The following is a 26,650-nucleotide window of genomic DNA, read 5'->3' as shown; positions in this document are numbered from 1 at the left end:
TCGTGTCTCGGAGCCTTCCTCATCCAGGAATGGTTTCTATGCATTAAGTCATCTTCACTGGGTTCTGTTCCAGAAACATGGACATTACTCTCTGAGCCTGTTAACTTTTAATATCTACTATTAGATGAGATGAATTTAATCAGGAGATGGGTTAGAACTGGGTATACTGGATGAAGTAATGTAGTTCTGTTCTTGTTTCAACTATTATCTCACTAGAAGACTTTGGGAAATCATGTAATCTCTCTAAAGATTTAAAATCCTTTCTTGTAAATGTGACTAGTACTTACAGACCTTGAAAGCATTTTCCCGCTCAGTACAATGAACAAATAAAATATTATCATTTTCCATCCTCATCTGTGTCCTCTATATCAAAGAAGCTCTGTGTAAAAAGCATAAACATAAAAGGAGAAAATTTATTCCATTTAGACAAATTGCTGAGAAAGGATGCAAGAAAGACTCCTGTGAGGTGGCATGTTTTTGCTTGAACTCTCTATTTTAAGTACCTAAATAACATTTCCACCCACACATTTGCGTCAGGTGTAGCCTAAGGCAAATTTGTAATTTCTGTACCCTTGTCATAAAGAATCTATAAGTTGTGAAATTGGTTCTTCTCAGTATGCCTGGATAATTTACTCCATCCTGGAGCAGAGATTTTGAACTGAGAAGAAAGGATATTTAGAGGCTGCTTTATGTTAATGACAATATCTTAGAGAATAAGGCTGAAATCAGCTCTGTGCTGCTCTGTTGACTCTGCAAGAACTCTGCAGCAGTGCAGCTGGAGTGAGGCAGCTGCAGGAATTCTGAACTCTCCTCGAGTACAGGCACTGGACATGAGGAGACAACTTCTTCACAAGGATTCTGTGAAAGCACTGAAATCAATTCTTTGGGGGTGCTGTGTGGTCTCCACCTCTGGAGTTTTTAAAGTTACAACAAGATAAAGTGCTGGGCAGCCAGATCTGATCTCCCAGCTGACCTTACTCTGTGAGACCTCCTGAGATCCTTTTGAACTTGAATTATCCTTCAATACTATTCCACTTGGGCAAGAGAGACAACCAGATCATATCTCTCACATCTTGAATAGTCTCTGTTACTGCATTTCAAATAGAGAGCCAACAGATTTTTCTGTGACAATTAGCAAAACAGTGACCCTGCTCTCACTTAATGATGTCTGGTCCATGGTGACCAGACTTAGGAGGGATTTAGGATCTAGGATGTAGATCCTTTGTCATCAAAGTGTCTTGAGTTGGGATTGCAGAAACTATCTTCTCATGTGTATTTTGTTTTCCAGTGAACTACACACCTTGCTCAGAGTATTGGTATTAGGAAAATTTCTGCTCATTATGTTAGTTTTTATTTTCCATTTCTGAAGGCTCACAGAATTTTGTTGAAATTACAGTTGGAACAATTTTTCATTTCTGCCACTGAGCTGGATTCTGCTCTCTGAGAAGCCAAATTGCTGTTAACAGATTCTCTGAATGTTTCTAATCTGTTTTGATTCAAAAGCAAAACAGATGAGCACAGCATACCCCAAGAGTCAATTTAAAATAACCTGGCTGCCTTCAATGTAATCTCCTGTGGTAGTTTAACTCTTGGTAGGGACTAACATCTTCATTTGCCAGGGCTGTCTCCAAAATAGATGTGCAGCTGTTTTGTGATGGGAAGGACAAGATTCAGACTTCCACCTTAGAGGTCAAAATATTGACAGTACTGCTATCCTCCTCTCAGCTGTCACGGCAGAGCTCCTTTTCTTTTCTTTTTCACAGTTTCTGGTTACCTTCCTCCTCATGTTCCTCTGTGAAAATATGACTACTCCTGTCTCTGTTACCAGGTGTTTTGGGAGGAGTTTGACTGTCCCAGCCACTGCTGTAATTTTCTCTCTCAATTTCTGAACTGGCACTAAGACACTGCCGGCACTGAAGTTGTGAGAAGCAGTGACATCAAAATGAGATTTAGACTCGAAGCTCAATACCTTTATAGAAACACAAAGGTTTGGAAATGATAGCTGAACATATTTGTATAGATGAAAAAGAGTTCATTTACATGCCTGAAGCTAGGTGCTTTATTACCTGTGAAAATTTATCCCTCTTCTTTCTAACAAGTGTTGAAAACCCCATGACATTGTTTCCATGTATTAATTCTTAAGTATATTACAAAGGAGGGTAAAAAATAGCCAATATGTTAAACAGGCATAAAAGACAGGATGCTCCAAATTCCTAAGAGGCAGCAGGGAATGACTTTCCCATTGCACCTTTTTCCGTGAAGGAAGAATTTCTTTGTGTAGAACATAGATTTAAGGAATACCCATTAGCCAGTTTTTCCAGGGGAAATGTACCCCATCACACAGCATGCTCATCAACAAGTGGTTGATGTGAGTGGTAAATGTGAGTGGTAACACAGCAACAAGCCAGCCTAAAAAGGCTTCGAGGTGGTTTTGCATGTTTGCATGTGTAACACACTGCAAATCCTCTTGCAGAATCATAATTGACTTTCCCTGACACGAGCACATTAACTGATGGGGGATATGTTTTCTAACACAATGTCTTTTCCTGGAAGCAGAATTAACAAATCCAAAATCTCATCCATGTTGCGCAGTTTTTCATAGAGAGCTGTTTCAATAAAATAACACTGACTAAAATGAAGAGAAATCAGAATGATCTGTGTTTTACAGCAGTCCTTGAATGACCATTCTGAAAGAGTAGTTTTTAAATGTAGAATGAATCTATCTTAATAGGAAATCCAAACTGCAATCATGACACTTGCCATTTTTTAAGAAACTGATATTACAGGAATGTTTGAGGATTTATATTAATCATGTTGCTGGTGGTTTTAGATGGGGTAAGAGGGAAAAAGAATATGCTTTCGTGAATTCTTGGAGGGTTCTTTTTTCCTGTGAGTTTTCAAAGAATTCTTTTCAATTTCACTGTTTTCTGAATATTGTTTTATGTACAGAAGTCCTTCCAGGCTGTGAAAAACTCCATGGGTTTAGAAGATATTAGAGGTAAGTGAGCTCTCTTAAGATTCAGAGTTCCAAACATGGATCAAAAAACCCCTAAAACCCATCTTAGAAAGCCTCCTTGTGCTTTTGAACTTTGAGTAGTGCTCATATTCTAATCCCTCTGACAATATGAAGATAGTTGGTAACTGAAAACCTTTTAGATGTATAAAGGAAATACAGTTACATAAGAATCTCAAAAATCTCAAAAACACTCAAAAGCATTGTTATATTGTGAAACAACTTTTAGTTATTTCATGAAACACCCTTACAGCACTGACTGTTATTGATTCTGAATCTAAGCTGATGTTTATTTCATACAGACAAACTGGCAATTTATCCCCTCTACTCTGGTTGTTTGAATAGGTCACAACATCCTACTTTTAATATGGATAAACAGCATGGTTTGTTTTCTTTTTTTCTCCTCCTTGATATCCTGTAGAGAATGGCTTGAATTCAGTGATGTCAAACATCATTTGTACACATTCATCCAGTTCTTGTCACGTTTTCATCTCGAGGAAGCCAGCCAAGGAGGAAAGATCTCTTGTGGTAGGAACTGCACTGACAATGAGGAGAGTCTGTTTCCCAGGGCACTTTCACATGCAGTATCAGCCTCTGAATATCTGTCCCCTCCTTTGTGCTCCTTCCTTTCACAGATGCATATTAGCAAGGAGAAGTTGACTGCAAATTATCTGCTTTGTCTTTTTCTCACTGTTTTACCCCCATCCTAATAACTTGTCATGTGAAGTGTCCAACACAGTGAGTGTCAGCTTTGTGTATCTCCAGTGGAGTGAATCCCAAGATCTTTAATCAAAACATCTTTGCTACCATTACAATCACCCTTTGAAGAATATGCTTCAAGCATCAATTTATGAGTTATTTATTAAAAAGAAAAAAGAAATTCTATTTCATACCTTTCCCACCCCCAACCCATGCTATGCAGCCTCATTCTTTTGCAAATTGATAAAAAATAAAATGGGACAACATTTTTTCTTTAAAAATGCATTTTATTTTTCCTAGAGTCTTCATACTAACGATGTGCTTCAAGTTTTTTAGTGTTTGTAAAATATGCTTTGTGATAAATTTAGCTATTATATTCATCTGTGTAACGACACTTCAGAGCTACTATTTAAAAACTGGAAGGTAAAATGAAAGTTCGTAGGTAGAAAGTTTGGATTTTTTTATGTGTCAGCACTGCAGGCTGATTTTCTTCCCAGGAAGAGTAGTTAAAATAGTGTCTTGTCAACAGATCAAATACATGCTGAAATAAGTGTTCTTTGCTTTAAACCATCTGATCTGGATTAATTATCCATTACAGCATAAAATCAAATAAAAAGGTCATGTTATTTTGTCAGTCTGGGCAAAATAAAACATGATTGTTGCCCAGGGACAGCATAACCTCAAGACTAAATACATAAACAAAGAATTGACAATGTGCTTTAATTCTTGAGTGTGCATTTTACAGGGAATAAACTCCTGGGGACCATGTTACCTCTAAGAGGAATATTCCATGCTTTAAGTGCGACTCTGAAATTTGATACTTCATTGATGCTGTGTGATACTTTTTTTTTTTTAAGAATGACATGAGAAGAATACTCTATATTTTATTCATGCTGTCATTCTGTGGAAGTAAAACATAGTCAATTAATTAAAATTGAGTTTGAAACAGTTATGCAAGCATTCCTTTAAGAGGGCTTGCTCTCTAAGGTATCTGGCAGATCGATGATTCTGCATTGTTTGGAAAAAACCAACAACAAAACAACAACAAACCCCCCAACACTGCAATTATAATGACTGAAATTGTATGCACTGCTAGTCAGTCACCCAGTAAATGAGAAGCAAGCCTTTTGCTTATCCCATCAGACAGCAGCTTAACAGATACTTCAGCAGTGGGAGGTAAAGGTTACATGGGCAGTTGAGTTTCAATTTACATTTTTAATAAAGGGTTGCACCTATAAAGGCAGCTGGATTACGTTGGATTTTTTTTTCCTCAGAGGAATTGTGTTTTTGTCTGAGTTGTGTATAGTGAAGAAGCAAAAGAAAAATACTTGTCTCTTGTGGGCAGCATCCAGGTCTTCACACTTGCACATGTGCTTCATTTTAAGTACAATTCCTTATTAATAACATTACTTTAAAATGCAGTAACTGGCAATAAAATTAATCACGGATCTAACTTTCAGGGTCAGTGATTTTCACTCCAAATTGTTCTTAATGGCTTTGGGTGTGTTGAAATTGTCCCCAGAGTGGCAGCTCTGGAGGCTGTTCCCTGTCCATGTGTCCAGACTTACAGAGCTGGGGGAGGCATTCCTACCTCCTGCCCAACTTGGAGCTGCCTTTCAAAGGAGAGAGACACTGGTCAGTCTCCCTGCAATTAAATCAGGGCTAATGGAGTGGTTAATTCATCCTTCAGAACAGGTATTTCTCTTGTCAGTTTTAATTGCTGTAGACTATGACAGAAAATTAACTTCTGGATAAGTAAGAGCAGGCATTTCAAACTGTCCTAACTCTGCTGATGGAGATATCAGTGGGAGCTTCAGCACCAAATTCTAAAGCAAGACAAATGTTAAGTGTTAAGAGCAGTTATGCACAGCTATAATCTTGTTATATAAAATATTGTTTAAACTGTTTTAAGGAAACAAAGTTAACAGGAGTAAGTACTTGAACAGTACATTTAACATAGGTTTCTTTTTTGTGAGGGAAAAAAATTGCAAACAGAATAAATAAAATGTAAGGCAGTGCTTTTAACTGAGCTCTCATGAATTCTCAGTGTATCATTCTGAATGTTGATTAAATTTCCATTTTTAAAAGACACAGTACAGATATTAAAATGAAATTTGTTTATGCGGGAAATTCATACTTTTGTTTACCCCTAGAAGCTGTGACTTTGTAGCCTTCCTGACAAAGACAAACATGCTTTTTGGAAAAAAAAAGAGAAACAAACGAAAACCCCACAAAGCTTTTTGGAGCCCTGCTGCTGGAACAGCAGCATTTTCAAGCAATGTGTGAGATGGACACTTAAATAAAGCAGTGGGATGATCAGGTTATTTGGGGTCACTCTTCTGTGGAGGTGGAGAGCTCTCCCACTGTTAGCATTTCAGCTTTTTTCAGTTATATTTTTTATTTTTTTGCTTCCTATGGATTTAAGGTTCCTTTTTGTCTTTAGCACAAGTGCAGTCTGTGTGTGGAGGGAGCCCTTGGCCGGCTGCCCGGCTTCTGCCCCTCTGCTCTTCACCATCCTCAGCACAACAGGGAGAGAAAACATGGATGCACCCATTTCTATCGTGGGCAAAACAGGCTTGGGGAGGTTAAACTATTTCCAATGAAAATAAATTTGTACGGTGAGGTGAAAAAACAGATTAAAGCATTAATTCCGAGCAGAGCAGGGGATGGGGAACCATGACGCAGCTCCTCCTTCAGGCTCTCCCAGCGCTGTCCTTGCTCAGTCACGCTTTGTCCCTTCCCTTCCTGCTCCTCCGTGTCACGGCCACTTGTCACACTTGTCCCTCACCCCTGGTTGCCCATTTTTATTTTTAATCTATTTATTCTATTTTTTTCCGAGGTGCTGCCTCCCGAACCCGCGGGGCCGGGCAGGGCCGGGCTCCCCTCACAGGCCTCACACGGGGCCTGGTTATAAAAACATGACACTCACCCATCCACCTGCTAATTTCAAAATGTCCCACTGCACAGGTTCCAAAGACAATAAAATAAAAAAAAAGGGAAAATTATCATACATTTTTGGAATTTCGTTTTTTAAGCCTTATCCCTTAAAAGTGGTAAAATTTATGATTTTTCCTATGAAAGGGAGCAATTGCTTGTGCTCCCGGTTTTCTCTCTGCACTGAGGCTGTGGGGAAAAGTTGTGATATCTTATGAGCTCTGGAATTGCTTATAAGATATCTGGTAATATATTAATTACTTATATTTCTGATTGAAATGATGAGGCCTTGGTGTGTATCACCTCTTTGTTCTCCTGACAGAAACAATAATGGGACATCCACATAAAACCAGCATCTTTGTTGGGAGGGAGGAAGTGCTTCCTTTTTCATCTTCAAAAAACCAAAGCAAATACCAAACAAATAAAAATAAAACCCTCAGAAACAAGTACCTAATTTAAGTATGTATTCCACTCCCCCCAAATTTTGTGATATCTCATATTTCTTAATCTATTTGGGGGGGGGGAAATCACTGTTTATCTTCTTCTTCTTCACTTTCCCTGAAAATGCATTTACTTTATGCATATTTCACTAGTCAGTTTAATGTTTTCATTAAACGGGCAGACACAGGGAAAAAAAATTCTCTCAGTTTTTCCAAAGCAAGATTTGTTCCTAAGTCATTTACTTGATCAAAATTTTTTTTTCTTCTTAGTCTCATAGAAAATTCTGAACAGGGTGTTCTGTGGAGTGATGTTTATCTATGAATTGCACTTACATCAACAAAATCAATATCTGCTGGAAGTGCCTTGCAGATAGCTGCAGCAGTGTCAATTATTTGAAAGTAGGTATCTTTTTATGGAAGGCTGTCTTCTTGAACTTTCCTTTGAATTTTTTGCATAAAATAAATTAGTTCTTCCATCAGTAAATTAGAAGATCGTAGTGAGTAGCTGTTCAAATCAACATGTTGTCATCGTTAGGCACCTCAGATCCATATTAAAATGTGGATATATTAGTTGTCTTTCCTCCTCATCCCCTCACACCTAATCATAAAGCTGTCTTAGATGCATGATTTGCAGCTGAACTGTAAAAATGGCATCAGTCTCTTCAGGCACAGCTTCAGGTAGTTACTCTGGCGATGCTGTGATTGAACTAGGAGATGGAAAAAGGCCTAATGAAATAACCTTCTGGTCAGACAAAGCAGCTCAGGAAAAAAAGTGTTTCCTTTTGTTCTGGATGTTGTTTAATCTTCTAGCACTTAGCTTACATAGAGCCTTGGACGGTTTAGCTTTGATCAGCTTCAAATGTGAAAGAAGAATATGTGTGTCGGTTTCATGTCTCTCTCAGGGCGCTTTCCTGGTGTGCTTGGAATGAGGTGTTCACAACCTAATTTGAATCTGTTTTCCCTGCGTTTGAATCCACCTATTCTTAACGTCTTTTTTTTTCCTTTCATGCATTTATATCTGTGGCATGAAGAACCCATTCTTTAGAGTTATTGCTGAAAGAGAGTTTGAGAGTGTTTAAGGTAAGGGAAGAGTTCTTAACTACTTTGAACTTAGTAAGATTTAACTGTTAGGTTTTTGTGTCAGCTGTGATTGTTAACGTGTCCTGGTTTTGGTTAAAAAGCCACTGGGTAATTGTTGTTTTTTAGCAAGTCAGTCACACATATTTATACATATAGAGAGAGGTCACCTCTTGTCTTTGTAAACACAATATTATTAAAGTATCCAGTGTTTCGAATCCTTGACCCCAAATAGGAAAAATAACAGCTAGGGGAAGAGACTTGGGACTCACATTTACCAGGAGCTCATAGATAAACTGCTTTCATGCTTCCCTGTCACGTGTAGACCTTCCCAAATCCCCAGGACCAAATAGCCTTTTCCTGCTATTAAATATCCAGAAAATTCCAGGGAGCACCTAGGTGCTAACAGAATTGTCAGAAGCACAAGTACAGCAGAAATAACTTATCTCTTGTAAAGTGTTTCACTGCAAATGCTTTAGGAGTGGTGGCACACATGCTCCTGCAAGGCTTTCAGGGTGGCAGTGTACAGCCATAGCTGCTGTTATCCCAAGACAAGAGATGTTATTTCATTTAGGCAGAGTTTGTTTAGAGTGTACAGCCATAGCTGCTGTTATCCCAAGACAAGAGATGTTATTTCATTTAGGCAGAGGTTGTTTAGAGTGTACAGCCATAGCTGCTGTTATCCCAAGACAAGAGATGTTATTTCATTTAGGCAGAGTTTGTTTAGCTTGGAGGGAGCAGTTGAGGACAAACAGTGATTTGGGGACATTATCAAGTTCCAAAGCCGGGAGTTTGATTTAATATGTTGTCTTTTCTCAAAACACCAAGGGAATGCGTGCTATTTGAATGCATAAGCTACAGAAAGAAAGCACTAAAATCTTGCAGTTCTTGAGATAAGCAAGTTTCATATTTGAGTATCTCCATAAACTTTGTGAAGAGAAACCACAGACCACTTTAGGAGCAGTACAAGTGATACAATTACAGGAGGGAAAAAGGGCTGATGGAGTAGATAAATCTTGATATATAAATATGGTGAAACAGCTGTTTAGATAAACTCCTTAATGAATAGGGTAGAGCAGACAAAAAGGAATTTGTGCTTTTGGCACTGACTAGAGCTTGATGAGATACACAGATATTTCAACCAAACCTCATCAAGGTTGATACAAATGTGTATTGAAACTGACTTGCTGATATAAAAAGCACTGTATCATTATGTTTCTGAAAGAATTAAAGGCCACTGATAATGATTAAAAAAAAACCAAAACAGAACAACTCTGCATTGGAAAATGGGTAATTTTTAGCCAAGTGTGTTTTTTTAAATGTTCATAAAAGAGGGTTGTGTGAGGAAATTAATCTTTTTTTGTTCTTCCTGGGTGGTTGGTGCATGAATGAATGTTACTTCAAGTCACTTCTGTTATAGAAAGGAAAAGTCCCAGAAGGCAGCAGTGTCTTTAAATGATGTAAAGCTCTGTGTCACTCTGAAAGCTATCTGTAAGGATATATGATGCTGCATGTTAGGATGTACACTGGTGAAATTACTTTTTTATCTCTGTGCCTGTATCTCAGGGCTTATTCAGAGGCTTTTGGCCACAGTCTGTGGTTTTACTCTTAAGTAGCTATGGAATGGCTGACCAAAAAGTTCTGAAGTCTCTGAAAAAACTTATTTAAAATTGTGCTCAAGTGAGCCAGGTCTTGTAAACTCTTAAGTTGAAGCTGCTGTCATGGAGCTTAGAGATATTAAATAGTTCACAGAAAATTCTTCAAACTTCTTGCTTTTTAGAACTGTAATCTAGATGCTAAACCCTTTTTAAAAATCCTTTTTCTTATTCTTTTCCTCAAGGGCCCTTCATTCAGAAGTGTGCTTCACTGACTGATTTTAATATGTTCAGGCAAGAGAACCAATTCATTTTTTCTCTGCAAGGTAATGATTACCTAAAAAAAGAATAAAAAGAAAAAATTATACCAGCTGCAATCACAACACAAAAAAGCAAAGAAACCTAATAGCAATCACATTCACAGAGTTCTTAAGGAGAGAATATTATTGTCCTAAGAATCACTTATGACTGGTAGAAAACGTGGAAATATTTATCCAGACTTTAGGTCTGCTGGTGTGTTGCTTTCTGTAGAACATTGTGTGTTGGAGTCAGAGGCACAGAGTGTGTGCCCTTATCTCTGATACCTGGCACAAACATCCAAAAAAACACTGAATTTCATACAACATCCTGAAAACAACTGTTAAAGAGAAATCTAGAAGTGTAAGTGTGTAAATGATAAAGTTTTCTTAAGTCACTGGGTGAAAAAGTTAACATTTGGAGTTTAAACCAGTTTAGAGAACAGGAGACAGGATGGAGGATTTAGGGTGTTGTCTCTTGTCCTTCTTCTTTCTTCTTTTTTCTTCTCCTGGAGGTTTTTGGGTAGCAATGAGTGATTGGATAGAGAATGTCACAGTGCAGCACTCAGGAGTTGGGTCATTGGGTCATTAAGGAAAATAATTTACTTGGCATCTGTTAATTGGGTAAATGGACATATAAAAGACCTTGAAGAAGATTTTTGTTGGCCATTTTACACTTGTCTATCTTAGTGCACTCAGCTCCTTGTACCTTGTATCCATGTAATGTAGATAAGAGAATAAACAATGAAGTCTGAACAAGAGCAAACTGCCTCTCTCTCATCAATCTCAGTCCAAGGGGAGAAAGAACCCAACCACGAGTGTCCAATCAGGACAATTGTGTACAATCTGGGGACTTTTTATAACTCAGTTCCTTTATTCTAGGAGCAGCTCAGGAAAGCAGTGCCAGCTGTATGAATGTCCCTCTCAGTAACACCTGCAGCAGCTCTGGCACCCAGATGTGTGTGTGACATACCAGGTGAGTCCCAAGTACTCCACAGCAGCACTTTGCATCTGGGATGTTGGTGAGGAATTCAGTTCTCCAAGTTTGGATGATTGGAGAAGTGTGATTTGCCTTTCATAAGCAGCTGGGTGGGATTATGTGCTTTGCTGCTGCTTGCTGTGTAAGTGTTAAAGTGTTGGCATGCAAACTCTTGTGACCCATCTTAAAATAATAAAATTCCCGTAAAATGAAAATATGCTAATGTTTTCTGGAAAAGCAAATTTTACCAAGTTTTCTTCAGCTTTTGATAGCTCTGAGTGAGAATCTGCTGGTTTTTTAACCTATATGAACCTACAGCACCAGGAAATAAGAATTCTTGAAAGATACTGAGCTAAGTAGATTTTGCCTCTTAGGTACAAAATAGAACAAGGACGTGCTGTTTGTTTACCATGGTAACACTTGGAACTGAAACCTTGGCTTAACTTGTGTTATTTCACAGTTGGATGAAAGAATGCATTAAGAAAGATTCAAATCAGGATTTGAAGTGCTGTGCTGCTTCTAGGGTAGCACAGGTCTAGGTGACTGTGTGGGGCACCAGAAAAAAAACAAACCTCTTACCAAACGTAACTGTTTTCAGATTCTTTACCATTATTGGTGGTGTTCAGCTCACAGAGGCTGTGTGTGGTGACTTTGCACCAAAGCTGGCTCTGATTGAGGCAATAATTGGGTAGGGATTCATCCTGCTCTGCTGTTAGCAGTTCTAAACTCTAATATAGGTTTGGTCTGTGAACCTATAAGGTGCTGTAAAACAAGGACAGGAGAGCATTGGAATGACAGAAGACATCCTACAAAGGATAGACAGCCATTATAAATCAGGTAATACTGGAGAAGCACACTAGATGTTGTCTGAACTCTGCTTTGTTAAAATTAGTGGAAGTTTTGTGATCAGATCCAATGAAGAACATGAATAAACACTCCTGAAAGCCCTGTCCCTTGATGCCAGTTCCTTATCCACTTGGCATTGTTTAAATCTGTTGATGCACTTACAAATTGCCTCAGGAGCTGGCTCTTCTGTTTCAATCCCAATACACAGTTGGACTGAGGTTTTCAAAGCAGATCATTGATTAAAACTGATGGGAAAAAGGGTTTCTAAATTATCTGCATGTTTTGAAAATTTTAGCCTTTGGGTTCAGTCTTTAATCTGTCCTTAATCAAGTAGAATTCTCACAGGGACTTTTTGTTTGAATAAAACTACACACTTTGATCTTTTGGCAAGAAAGTTTTGCTGGAAACTGGTTGCTGCAAGCAGAGTTTGTGCAAGAAAACTTCTAAAGTACATGAGAACAGCACCTTTTCCCAGTTATAAGTACCTAAATTCCTTTTGCTGATTGTGGTGGTAGGGTCTTGGTGAGCAAGAATATATTAGCAGGTAATCCAAAATGAAAATAAAATGAAAATAATTGCTTCAGTTGACATTCTGCATGTTTCTAGTTGATGTTTTTATTTCCCAAAAAAATTTTTCTTTCGTGTGTCATTACAATTTTAATTTTCAGTGGCTGCTTCTTGTAAAATAGAGACAATATTTACAGGCTGGTGAGCGTAACTGTGTGTGCTGCTTCTGTTTCTGAAGAGGCATTCTCAGAAACATGAGTGCCGTGATCTCCTGTCTAAGCACCATCAGTAGTGCTGTATTCATCTGAATCTAAACTCCAGAATTCTGTGTCTCTGTATATTTTTGCAAAGATATTTATGATTCAAACCAAAATGAAACTCTGCTGTTAAGAAAATCTAGTTTACAGGCTTGAAAGAAAGTAGTGTTTTGCATTTTCTTTTTGGCAGTTCAAATGATCCCTTATTTATTTTGAAGTGAGGCATAGCTACTCTCCAGATTTATGTTATGTAAAACAGTGAGAAAATTACATCTATCAAGACAAAAAACCCAAGCAAGATGTTCTGCTGTGATTCAAATTCTGCAAGACAAGAATTTCCAAATGTATTCTTTTTTTTTCAGTGAAACAGTGGTGATAGGGGACAACATCCCACTCTTGAAGTCTGGAGAAAGTGTATAGGGACTCTGTGTTACATCATGCAGTACTGCACTTAAAGGAGGTCTAAAGCTTTTGTTATTTAAAAAGAAAATCATTGAAATCCTGTAAATACAAAAAAAAATTCCAAAGATTCACTGCTTTCCTTACAGCTCCTGTGCACCAGTTGGTTTGGGGTTTTTTGGCATCAATACTTCTGGAGCCAGGCTTTAATTTTGCAAATGCTATGAACTATAGTTAACCTCACTTCTGTTTAGAAATTACTTTGTTACTTCTGAGAAGTGTCCACTGCCCTTTTGTAATCCTTCAGGACATTGAATGAGGGAAAGCTCATAAAAGAAGTAAGAGAAGAGCAGGAAACCCTTGATGAAACAATTGAAGTCTGTGCATGTGCAGCTGCCCTACAAAACTGCCTTTCCTAACACTGGCATATCTTTTATTTCTATTAAAGTTCCTTGGTTTTGGTGGTGAATTATTTGGGGACATGCCCAAACAAATGTCTGGTGGGAAAGGGGAGAACCAGGTGGCATTTGCCATGAGTTTTAAATTTTTCCTGCTGATAACAGTGGCAAAGGTCTGTATCACACTTAAAATTTCCAGGGTTCTCCTGACCTGTGGCGTGATCTTGTCATTCTTCTTGCTATGCTTTATCTGGCAAATCAATGATAAAATCCTGCCATGGGGTGGGGGCTAGATTCAGCAAAATTCATCTCCATTTTTATCAAGCAAAAAGTTGAGTCTTGATCAAGAGGTATTGAGGAAATTCATGCATTATTTATGTCTGTCTGCGTGCAGAATGATTTTCACAATATATTTGTGTACAGGAGTCAAAATGATGAATGGAAACAGAGCAGTCACTTTATAAGGAAGAGACCAGGCTGGGGAAAAAAGGCAGCTAGGAGATAATAAGCCTGAAAGTTGATATGATCAATGTTCACAAAATCATGAAGGTCATGGGTAAAATGAATACAGAGTTGTTATTTCCCTATCCTGGAACGTTTGAGCTGCAGTGTATTGATGAAACTATTAGGAGTTTGGTTTAAAGCTCAGGAGAAAGCACTTGGAATTCTGAGATTTATTGCCAAAGGAGGGTGTGGAGGCAGATTCAAATTCGTGGCCAACAAGTCCATGCAAAGACACCAAGGGAATAGGAAAGGGTGAACTTTGTAATATCTTTCACCTAATAAGATGCCAGTGAGACATCCCAACAGGGATATCCTTATGTTCCTGCATTTTTAATCTTCTGTATATTAAAAACTGTACCTATAGATAAACCCTAGGATTTGGAAGGAGATTTTAATTTCATCTGGATTAATGCTTCATTATTTCATCAGTAGAATAATAGGAAGGTTTTTCAAGAGGGGTAGTTTCAATCTGAAACTAGAGATCCACCTTTCAACAATTCTTCAGCATGTGGATCAACAGAGGAATGCTGAGAAATTCTGAGGTAAATTTTTGGTGAATCTGAATTTGACAGTGTGTTGGCATGGTACTCCTACCATCTCTCCGCTTAACTCCTGCTGTCCCCAGAACAGGCCACTTGAAACACAAAGCACTGAGCTAGATGGGCTGTTTTGGTGGCTGGAGCATGGAGAATTATTGTGGAGCAGACATTTTTTCATCATCAGACAGTAGCTGGTGTGTGTTTGGCAGCAGAACAATCGTGGAGGAGATGTCTCAGTGTCAACGTGATCTTGTAACAAACACCTGTCCCTGTGGGACCACGGCTGTTGTGTGGTTGTATCAGGAGATTTTCAGTGTTCTCACACATCAAGCACCACCTCATATAAAGGATTAGTGTCTGACTGATGTCTCATGATGGACAATTGTCTCTGGATGCCCTGAAACGGTGACTGCTCTGAAACAAGTGTTCTGGAGGGGGGGCTCAAATGTCAGAGATTAGGTTCTCATAAATCCTGTGTGTTTCAGTGCTAATAGTTAATATCTGATTTTGTTAATTTTCTTTGAGTTTAACAGGTCATCTCAAAATTTCTGTGGTCTTTTCTTCTCCAACGTCATCCTGAGCTCTATAAAAGTGAGGGCCTGTCCAGTCTTGGAAAACTTCAAGTGAACCAGACAAGCTTGCCATTCCCATCTACTTTTCCTTGCTTTTATCTATCCCCAAGGCATCTTAATTTACAACTCCTTTTTTGCTAGGCTGTTAAAGAGATTTTGTGCAGAGGCTTTGGTTTATTATCTGATGCTCTGAAACACTGGGTCAGCTAGAACTGCATCAACTAAAAATTGATTCGATGCAGATTTTTTTTGTTTCTTTGCTTGTTTTGGTTTTTTTTCTGATTTGAAATTTATCTGATAAATTAAGCAGTTGTTTTTTGTGACCTTGCCACATGGTAATGTGTGCAGATGAGGGGGAAACTGCATCTTCCTGGGATTCACTGGATGCCACAGATTTGAGTTTTCTTGTTTCCTTTTCTAACAAAAGAGGTGGGCCTCTGCCATGTGTGTTAAGGATCAAAAATTCATGATGAAAGAAAAAAGTAGTTGAATTGCAGTTGCAAATATTTTTAATTAAATTTTTAGGCTTTCATTAATGTGAGTAACAGAGGTGATCCCTTGTTGCAGGAGATTTTAATGAATTTTATTTATGGAATACATGAACAACCTGAAGTTTCTTGCCTTTATCCACTATTTTCTCATAAGGCATAAACCTCCCATTTCTCTAGTGGTGATCAGCTGCAAATATTTTTCAGCTCTGACAGAAAGATTTCTGACCTTGAATCAGTAAAACTTGAAAGAATTGCTTGAACCAGAGAACAATTGACAGCTGTAGCACAAATCTGAGTCCAATGAACGTTGAATCCCTTGTGGTTTAGACCTCAGACTGCAAAAAGCTGACAGTCCATCAGAAATCTCCTATTTTTTTCCTGGCAAAGGATTTCTGAGAATAAAGTGGGAAGTTTTTTAGAACACATATTAAGAGGAACTAAACTCTGTAATGAGGTAATGGATAGGGTAGTAAGGGGTTACATTCTTGGGTACTTGATTTCTTGTAGGAAAAATTCTGGTTTCTAGCAAAGGATTTAGTAATAGTCAGAAATATGAGAGAATGCATGAACTGTCTCACAAAGCAGAGAAAGGGCATAAAATACTGTCCTGGCTGTATTAAAACACATAAAACACTGGCAGAGGCTACAGAAGATATCTCTATGTCTTCTTAGAAGCATCCAAGACTTTAAGACTAAGAGAAAAAATGCATAAGGCACAAAAATCCAGAATTTTGGCTGAAGATCTGTTCTTACAGCCCTGCATTCTCGAGGTCTTTCATGACATGGAATGAGATGTAATTTCTCTGACTATTCTATAGCACATCTGTTAATAGCATTTTAATTTTCTGTAATTGTTGTCTGATTTTTCTCAGCTGATACTTGGGCTAAATAAGAGAGCTTGAATAGGTGGGACACCATAAAAGTGGAGTAGTTTATGTATGGAGAACTTCCTGAGCTACAAAATTGTGCTAGCATGAGCACTGGGCAATCTGGGTCCAGTCTTCTAGAAGGCATTCCTGAGGAACTAAAAAAAATTTGTTTGGTTAAAAAGAATGTGTTGTACATGTCACTCAGTTCTTAAATGAAAAAGAAGTTGTTGACAGCTGACAGCTTGGATCCTTGTATGTTACAGCTATTTCCCACTAAGAAATGATGTTTCAAATAACCTGGTACCTCAGGCTAGAGTGCCTTGTAAAAGCAGAAATATTTCCCGTGGCTGCGTTATGGATGTTGAAAATTTTGTGGTTCTGTGAGTGCCAGTCCCATTAGAGGCTCTGTAGAGATCAGTAATTGCTATGACAAATCATGTTTTCATGCTGGAAAACAGATGCTTTATAGACAATTAAAAAATAAAAAATGCCTTGCTTTTTCTAAACCAGGAAAGATTTATAGCAAGAAATATTTTTGGTTATATACATTTGAATTAAAGAATTCATTTACTTTTGCTGAGATCTAAGTAGTAAACTACTACCTGTGCTCTGTAGCCAATATTCTTTTTTGTTCTTTGCACCTTTCATGTTATTGAAGCATTCTGCTGACCAGTGTCCTGCCAGAAAGGCTTTGTGTCAAAATTCCATTTGTGTTTTAAGGTGATGGTTACCTGGGGGGATTTGTGACTGAAGGAGTCAGTGGGACTTCCTTTGATTTATGTCCTGCTCTGCATGGGCTAACCAGAGTATAAAAAGATTAAATATGGCTCCAGTGGCAGGTGAATTCCAGGACTTAGCTTGGGAATTCTTGCTTCAGCGTTAATTTGGCATTTTATTAAATTGTGATTCATGCCAACTGCTCACTGGAACCAGGAGGATGGCTGGGCCTGGGCTCTCATGGGAGTGCTGTGCTCGGCCCTTTCCCTAGAGCTCAGTAAAGATTTAGTGATTATGTGTGTGTCAAAGATATTTTCAAAAGGAGTAGGGCTTGAGGGGGAAAATGTGGGTCTGAATCTGCCAGAAGCTTTTCCAAAGGGAGATGCAGGACCTCCTTCCTTGAGACACTCAAAATTCACAGAACCACAGAGTAGTTGGGGTTGGAAGGGACCTCTAATCTAACCCAAAATTTAATGAGACAAGACCATAACAAGCAAGCTGACTCATCCTTGAAGTTAATTTATCCTTGAAGTTATCCCTGCTCTGAACAGGAGGTAACAATAAGCAAAAGCATAAATTCCACTATGAATTTGTAATTTCATAATAAATTCAAAAATCTCATAAACCTCCATGAGGTTTCTTTTTGCTGCTTCTTGGGAATTCCCTCCACAAGAACTAAAAATCCTCCAGCTTCAGTGTTTGCAGGCTACTAATCCAAGTTTGGATGCTATTTTGCTGTTCCTGGGAGCAAGTACCAAACCACTTTTGTGTATCCAAAATGTTTGAACATGTGACTTTTAGAAAAGAAAATAAGATTTATGTCCTTTCCTGATGTTTCACAGGAATAGCTTGTATGATTAAAGGGAAATCCTGTAGCAAGTGGACCTATTTTGAAAATTAAACAAATTTATTAAAAAAATGAAGCATTAGGACACACAGAAAAAATAAAGCCCTGAAGCAAAGCAATCCATTACAAAATACTTCAATAAAAACACTCCTTTGATGGCAATTTTTATAGAAATATTAGTTAAAGTTGCATGTGCTTCCAGAGAGGTAGGATATGATTTTATGTTAGTTGTTAAACAGGTCATTAATATTCAGTGCCAAAATCATTATTTTTCAGCAAGTAATGTAATTCCAAGCTGTCCAGAGAGAAGGAGCGAGCCTGTGCTGAGAAATGCGCGTTTGTCGAGGTATTGGGTGTTCCTGGGCACCGAAAATCCGTCATCCTGAGAATGTTCCATTCTATATGAGCGCTGCTGAAACTCTGAATGGTCTGTCAGCACTTTTATTAGGCATCTTATTATTAAAGAGTTTATAGCTTGGCTGTAAAGCCCTTGCTGGAGGCTAAAAGTAGTTAAATAATACTTTTCAGAGCACTGTTTTGTGCCAAATTTAATTCAGATAGCTTTAGGCGGTTTTCCATGTTCGTATCAGAAGGCAATATTCAAGCTCTGATGGAAATCTTTTGAAGTGGGGCAAAGCAAAATACAAATGGCCTAGGCCTGCAGCTTCAGTCCTAGGAGGCAGTAAGACAGCCTAGTAGAGCAGAATGAATTTTTCATGGAATAACCATATCCAGGGGCTGCAGCAGCAGGAGCCAGCGCTTCAGGGTGAATGATAAAGTCCTTATTGAAACAGAATCCTGGTTTGCCTGGGTGGGGCCTGCAGGACTGGAGCACCCTGAGGCAGGCTGTGGAAACTCTAAATGACTCCCTCTGACAGAAACAGGTGACATTGTTTCAAATGAAAACTATTCATTTGAAACGCTGTAGAAACGTCCTGTTGCTTTTTTTTTTTCTGAGTAATACCCAGAGAACAGCTCAGCAGAGCAGGGAGCTTGCAGGACTCTGTTTTCCCTTTGTCCCTGGAACAAATGCTCTCATTTTGTACACCAGCAATCACAGTTTGCTGGGGCTGTTCTGCCAAGTCAAAGCAAAGAATTTTCAGGAGGAGGTGACAAAAAGTACTGCACCATTTTATTTTCACTTCAAGACCTTGGACACGGAAGCAAATTACTCTTAAACTTAACAAAAATTGTTGTCAGAGAGGTTGCATAAGCCTGTTGCTAAAGAATCTAAGCTTAACAGGAAAAAAAAAATAAAAAATAAAGATAAAACATAATAATTTCTGTGCAAACATACTTGTTTTATTTCAGCACAACACGGGGGGACAGATTGCCACATGGAGTACATGTTGCTTCAGTAATTCTCACAAAGTCTTTCATCAGCTGCCAGTCACAGGCAAGTTCCTGAGGGTGAAAAATTTTCCCCATGTTCTTGTCAGAGAAACTTTCCTGAACTGATTGGCAGTGCCTTCCACCCGAACCAGCCTGCTGTGGAAATCTCTGCTTGGTTAAAAAAGCTCTGTCTGCAATGGACACAGCTGAAATAGAAGTTGGTAGAGGTAGCCAGATTTTATTAACTTTTTATTATAAATATTATTTATTATCTTGGTGGTGGTTTGAGGTTTCCTGGTTTTGTTGGTTTTTTTTCCTTTTTTCTTTTTTTTTTTCTTTCTTTTATTTCCCATAAGTTTTGGTCCCTGAAAGCACGGAATTCCAGGAAGAAAAACAGAACCAAAGGAGTTATTTTTCTTTCATTTGCCTTTCATCTTCATTCCTTCACCTGTGTCCCATCAAAGGCAGTTCCAATGCAAACCATCACCTGGTAAATAGTTTCAGGTAGCTTCTGTGAGAATCCAACTGCAGTGGAACATTAATTACTTAGAAATCCAATTTATGCAATTTTGGGCCAAAAGCTAATTTGTAAGTTTGTAAGTTTTTGCAGGTTAAATAATTGCTTATAAAATTAGCAGTGAGTGAATATTAAAGGTGAAGCCCTCTGAGCACAGCCAGGGATCTAATTGTGAAAATGTGGCTCTGATTAATTGCATAAGGCTATGAAGCATTACAGCTATGCTAAATGTTGGGCAATGTGAGACTATCGACCTCTTCACTTCTTCCACTCTATTACAGTGGAGAATCTTTTCTGTGGTAGCTTTCAATTTGAACCACAGGTTATTCCTGTTGGTTTCAGCACACCTATGGAAAAATGTAACAGATAAAGGGTTCTAAAAGATTATTTAGTAGTCTTTCTTCTCAATAAAAACTAGGTAGATGATGCTCAGATTTTGAGAACGCCTTCAAAGTAAAGGAACTGTCAGTTGAAATTTAAAATATATCTTTCCCCCTGTCCCGCTAAGAAAATTTGTTTCTCCAACATTCAAGGCAGCTGCACTTGCCTTCAAGTGTTTTCTTCAGTATATTCCTGCCCAGAAAAATCTAATATGTGGCTGCTGAGCTGCATGGTTTACGAGAGCTCATCCACAATATGGAGAGTTTTTCACTCTATTGATTTGTGGAAGCAGGACTGGGTTTTTTTGTCCTTCAGTATTTAATTTGTTTTTGGTATTTTTTTCATGAAGGGCTATTTTTGCCATGCACAAAGTGGTTTGCTTTTGTCTGTAGATGTTCCAGGTTTCAATTAAATATCCAGCAGGACAAATATGAATGGAGCAAAGATACTAGAGACATCTAGAGCTGAAAGGTACTTGCATCACAAGATGTGATTATGTCTACAGCATTAATCTCTGTTCTATACATAGAAAACATTTTTTCAAACTTGAGGAAAACACTGTTATTTTTGAGCCTTTTTAATGCTTTCCTCCCTTTGAAGGAAACTGGCCAACAGTTTTGGAAATGTAAGGGCTGGAGGAGGGAGTCTGGCATAGAGGGTGCTCATGTTTTCTGTGCTTCCTTAGGCAATCAGGCTCAAAATGAGCAGGGAGATCTGCACTTACACCGAGTTTGATTACATATTTCAAAGCCCAGCTTTGTGTGGAAGCACTTTGATGAATTTTTTAACAATCTCACAGAAATTCCGGAAAAACATTTGTACTGCCTATTACTTCAAAAAAGTAGTACTCAATTAAGGTACTCAATTTTTCTTTAGCTAGAAGATTTTGCTTGATTTTTTTGTAAATCCAAATGCTAACTTTTCATCATTGCATCCTTGTTTCAGAAACCATGATTAAGCATAAGAAAATTAAAGTAGATGTTTAAAGAATATGTATATTCATATAATATGTATATAAAGTCCACTGGGATAAAAGAAATATTGCTGTAGTTTCAAATAAATTATTGAGACATAGAATGAACACCTTATTTTCATCATTGCAGGCCCTTATCAAGTCTATTTCACTTTTATGGATGTGCAGAAACAAATTCTGTGCCTGAGAGACATTCTCCAGGTGGGGTGATGTGAGGACAGAAAGGAAAAAATGACATTCTGTTGGATATATATCCCTGTGGCTGCTAAGAACCAGTCAGAGGAAATCAGGAAGAAAATGGATGAGATTACAAAAATGAAAGAAATATGCCAAAGAGAGGTTTTTTAAAGTGCTGTTGAGACAATTAAAAAAGGGAAAGAAGAGTTGTTGATGAGCTATACACAAGTTTTCCTACTTTCAGGTGATGACAATTCTGCCAGCATCTGTGCTGCCTGCTTGAAAGGGTCTAGCATTCATTTGACTTCTGAACTTGCATTTATTATTAGCTTATATCTTACCTTTAGTAACTTTTTTAGTCTGAAATCTGTCAAACTAGTGTTACATAAGCCCTGTAAACAGTGCTGATTACACAATGCCTCTTTTCCTAGTTCAGAAGAGGAAAGAACCATTAGGTTTATCTAACATGGCTTTTCCCATCTCACAGCCCGTTAGATTTCATCCACATACCCCATTTTACAGACAAAGATTGCAGTAAAAAAGTAAATTAAGCCAATTAATCTGGGAGATATTACTTTGTACAACACACTGAGTAGCAGGGATCAGGATGCATTTGCTGTCAAGGGTCTGCAGCAGCCAAAAGAAATGGAGTGAGATATGCCCAGGTGGTGTCAACTGCTGTTTGATAAATCTTTCTGTTGCATTCCAGCTTCCCCTTAATCTAAAAATCTCTATTAAAGAGGGTACCTGACAGCTGGAGTTGTTCTTATTTTTTAGTTATCAACTAGGATTTCTTGAAACAATAAAGGATGTCTTCATAAGCAAGAGTAGAGATAATTCTTTGAATCTTTTTACTGGTCTTGTGCCTTGTCCTTTCCATTTGTAAATTAAGAATTTTTAAAATTTAGGTGCTTCTGTACCATTTTATTATAAATCCCTTCTTCCTTAGGTCTTTAAAACAATTGCAGTTGGTGTTTTGCTTGTGTTTACTTGAGTCAGATGGTGTTACAGAGCTTAGCTGCATTTTCTTTTTCTAAACTTATTCTTTCAGCTTCCATGACAACCCTCCAAGACCTGTCCTGTGGTAAGGAATTTTCTGAGCTTGGTTTTGAGGTATTGCTCTTAGAGGAAAAAGGAAAACTCCCCCAAAAGAAAAAACAAGAACAATAAAAATGAATGCAAAATGCATCTTAAGCCTTTTCTTCGTGATTGCAGGCACCATCAGCTGAAGAATCCATGCCAGTGCAGGATGTGATTACCCACTGTAACCACGAGGAAAGTCATCAGGAGAAAATAAATGTGGCTTCAAGCTGCAGGTTCACATCAAAATCTGCATTGGATTCAGGTTTGCTGGCAATAAGAAGGCAGACCCTTAATTGAGTTCTGTCTTTAAGACTTAGAATTTCACAGGTTGTTCTTCCTAAATAGAAATTTCAACATGCTTGTTGTTTCTGAGTGAAAAAATTGCTTTCAGCAGAGGAAAGCAAACTGAGAGAAAACAGGAAATATCAAATAATTAGGTTTATGAGAAATCTGACTTTCTATTTCTGTTTTTTTGTTAATGCTCATCTCTTGAGACAGTGTAATTCACAGGTTACACCAACCTCACACCTGCACAAGCTCTTGGACCCAGGGAGAAGGGAATGTTGTGGTAATACAATCCATCTCTGTGGCTTCACCTGCTTCATATTCCAGGACCTAGCTAAGTAAAATGAACATTTAACCTTAGTAAAGAGCAGGTGTTGAGCCATTTCCCCGTGCAAGAACATTTATTTTATTTATTTATTTGACCATATTTTATTTATTTTTTTTTTAACTAGCTGGTTCACTAGTAGGATGTCCTCAGTTTGTGGCACACTGAATGAAATTTGGGAATGTAAAACTTTCTTAAACTATCTTAGGTTCATGACTTTAAGTTTTCAAGACTTCAAAGTACTTCTGACAACTAGCAGATAGCTCTACAATTTACCAGAAAAAGACCATCACACTATGAGGAGAGATTTAAGTGCATACTTTCTATGTTAAAAATAAGTCCAATTATAATTCTTTCTACCACAGCAGGCACTTTACAGAAAAATAATTTGTGAAAACAGAGAAAAGTATGTCCATCAAGGAATATATTTAAAAAATCAATATAGCAAGTAGATGTGTATAACTTCAGTGCATCTATTCTCTTGTGCAGTATGTTTTTATGTCCCCATTCTGTCAGTCTGCAGTTTTAAACAAACAGTTCCAAATGCCACTGGTATTTTTGCTTAAAAGACAGAATCTGTAACCCTTCAGAGATTATATTAATAGCTGCAGCACTTTGCTGTATGTGGTATTTCAGCATTTTCCTTACATTCATAATCATAATTTAATTTTAGAATTAAATCTGTAATCACTAACCTTTCCTTTCTTACTAAAAAGCATTGTTAAATTAAATGATGCATTATTAATAAGCATTCTTGAAAATGGAACCTAGGAAAGTTAATGCACTTTATATTCTATTACAAAGATAAGCTTCACTAAATGTCTTTATCCACCTGTTTTGGCACTACAGTGCCTTCCCTCTTTATTGTTCACAAGGCTGATTATTTTAGCTCCATTTTTTGCTGTTTTCTTATTCCTTTGCAAGTATGCACACATAGACAAAGGAATTCAAGGCCAGGTTGGATGGAGCCCTGAGCAACCTGGTTTATTTTTATTTCATAAACCTATCCAGTAGGTATCTTTAGTTTTCAACTCATACATTAAAGCACAATAATCAAGTAAGATTATCATATCCAAAGATACTTTTCCAATCCACTTTATTTTTGGGGAGCGTATTTCGAGGAAGGAATGTTGAGTAAACTTCCCATGTTCTTCAGTGTTACCTGGATCTTTTAAAGCCACTGCTGGAGCTCTGTGGTGCCAAGCCAGAGGGATCTTTGGATATTTTAAATAATTTTCTCGAAGCTTGGACACAAGTGATTTATCATCAAATCCATACTTTAATATGGCATTGATTAGAGAATGTTATATGTGGAAATCTTACGAGATTTTTGCATCTACTTTCTTCTTTTGATGATTTGAAAACACTGCCATGCATGATTTTAGCTTAGTTTCTTTTCAGAGAGGAATAATGTCTCTCTAGTGAGCTGCTAATGACAGGAGAACTGCTCAGAACATTTGCAATTTGTGCAAATTCCCTCGTGGGAATGGATTTTGTATTTTGTATTTTGTAGACCTATCTGGACAAATAAAGTGATTGCTCATCTGAATTCCACAGCTCTCACCAGTTTTGGGTAACTGTCCTGAGTTTTCAAAAGTCTGCTTACCTGGACTTTAATTTATGTGTTCCTTTTGCAGAATATATATTGTGTAGTGCATGCCATAGCTTGCATCTCATGGACTCATTCCATGGCCATTGCACATAAAGATATGGTAAGATAAATCAGTTTATCTTATGAAAAAAACACACTGATGCTTTTGGGGAGATAGAGGTGTGAAGCATTTTAAGAATATCTTAAAAAAGAAAAGAGGAAAAAAAAAGAAAACATTATTTGTGAGGCTTTTGTTGTGTTTAAGAACACAAAGTTTGTGTTTGAAAAGCCCACATTTGCTTGGACAGCATTGAGATTGTCCTTGTGCATGGATTTTTTTGAAATGGTACCAAAGGAAATGTTAGATAGCTAAAATATGATAAAGAGGTTTTTCATTTAACTGTTCAGTGCAAATCTAAGACATGTTGCTGTATTCCTTGACTCTTTAATACAAAGTTCTGAATCCACATTATGCAGATTATCTTCCAGCAGTAATTATAAACAGAGCAGTGCTTGGTGGTAGAATGGATGATGTGGTGATTCCAGCTTCTCTTTGGAGCTCTGCCTGGAGGTGCTGGAAAATCCAGCTGTGCCAACAGTGCCAGAAAAGCTGGAGCAGATTTGCTGGAAGTTTTGTAGGCACCCCAAAACCACTGCTGTGTTCCAGGCACTGGCTTTGTTGACTGCCCAGTGGTGAGTCTGATTTGGAGGCTTTAGACTTCCACAGGTCACTAAATAACTCCATTTTTATCCTGGGGGAAGCTGTTAGGAGTCTGCCTCTATACTAAGGTTTATATTTTAAATGATTTCATTTACTGGTGTCCAGGATGATGCATTTCAGCCTCTTGATTTCTAAATAAGCCTTTTCACATGCTTATGTCTTGTCTAGCAGCAGTAACAGGTATTATCCATAAGCAAACATCAAGGAATAGACTGGTGCATTTGTATTAGGCTTTAGTTTGGAAATTTTTCTTCTTGCTGTCACATCATGAGCTCTGCAGCTGAAGAGAAATTTTCTGTTTTGACCACAAGACTTTGCTTCATTTCAGCCAAACAAGCAAATCTTGGCAGAACTGCAGCCATTTTTTAAAGGCAGAATTTCAGATCAAAACAAGAGAAGGTGTCATGCCACGTTCCCTTACCCCACAAAAGCTACAGCAGACAGTGGGCTAATGCTGATATTCCCCAAGAATTGGATATTCCAGTACAAAATCTGGCCTCTTCCTGTTCTAAACACAAATTTAAGTCCTTAAACCTCCCTTTCCTGAGTACTCTAAACAAAATTATCTCCGTTTTGAGACTCTAAGTGGGCACAGGCTTAACAGCTTTTAAAAAGTCTCAACTTGGCTTTACTGTAACATCAGAGATGTTTGTGTAAGGCAGGAGAACTGTTCCCATCCCATGGCTGTCCCTGGATTATGTCTAGCAGCATTTTCCTCTACATGTCCAGCTGTGTAAAGTTGCTACTTGTGAGAGAAAACTTCATATTTAATGATTCCACCTCGAGCTTTTGAAAATTAAATGATGTGATTGTTGTAGCACTTATCTTTTCAACTTATGTCAATCAGTTTTTTTTTTTTTATTAAATGGCAATTTTCTTTTGTACTAAGCTATACATAGAGCTTCCACTTTGTACTTCCACACTTCTGGAACTTTTTGGTGCAATGATTAAAGACTTGCTTTTGAGTGGTTTTGACACCTTTTGACAACTTTTTCCTATTTCTTGTGGCTGTGCTATGCAATGCAATCTGTCAAGGATAAATATTGGGCTAGAATAATAGTGGATTTTATATACATTATTCTGTATGTGGTTTAAAATAGGTAAGCAATTTAAAGAAATCTTGAGGGGAAGTGCCATTTAAAATTCTATGAAACATGTCATTCAAGTCAAAAATGTCCCAGATGCTTTCATTTGTCATTCTAAATAAAAACTGAAAGAGTTGTCAGGCAAGATTTTCCAACTCAAAAAGCTCAGCAGAAATGGAAAGTGAGAAGCTAAAAGGGAGC

This window comes from Parus major, chromosome 5 (assembly GCF_001522545.3).
Source record: "Parus major isolate Abel chromosome 5, Parus_major1.1, whole genome shotgun sequence".
In the NCBI taxonomy this organism is placed as follows: domain Eukaryota; kingdom Metazoa; phylum Chordata; class Aves; order Passeriformes; family Paridae; genus Parus; species Parus major.
This window is presented reverse-complemented; position numbering follows the sequence as displayed.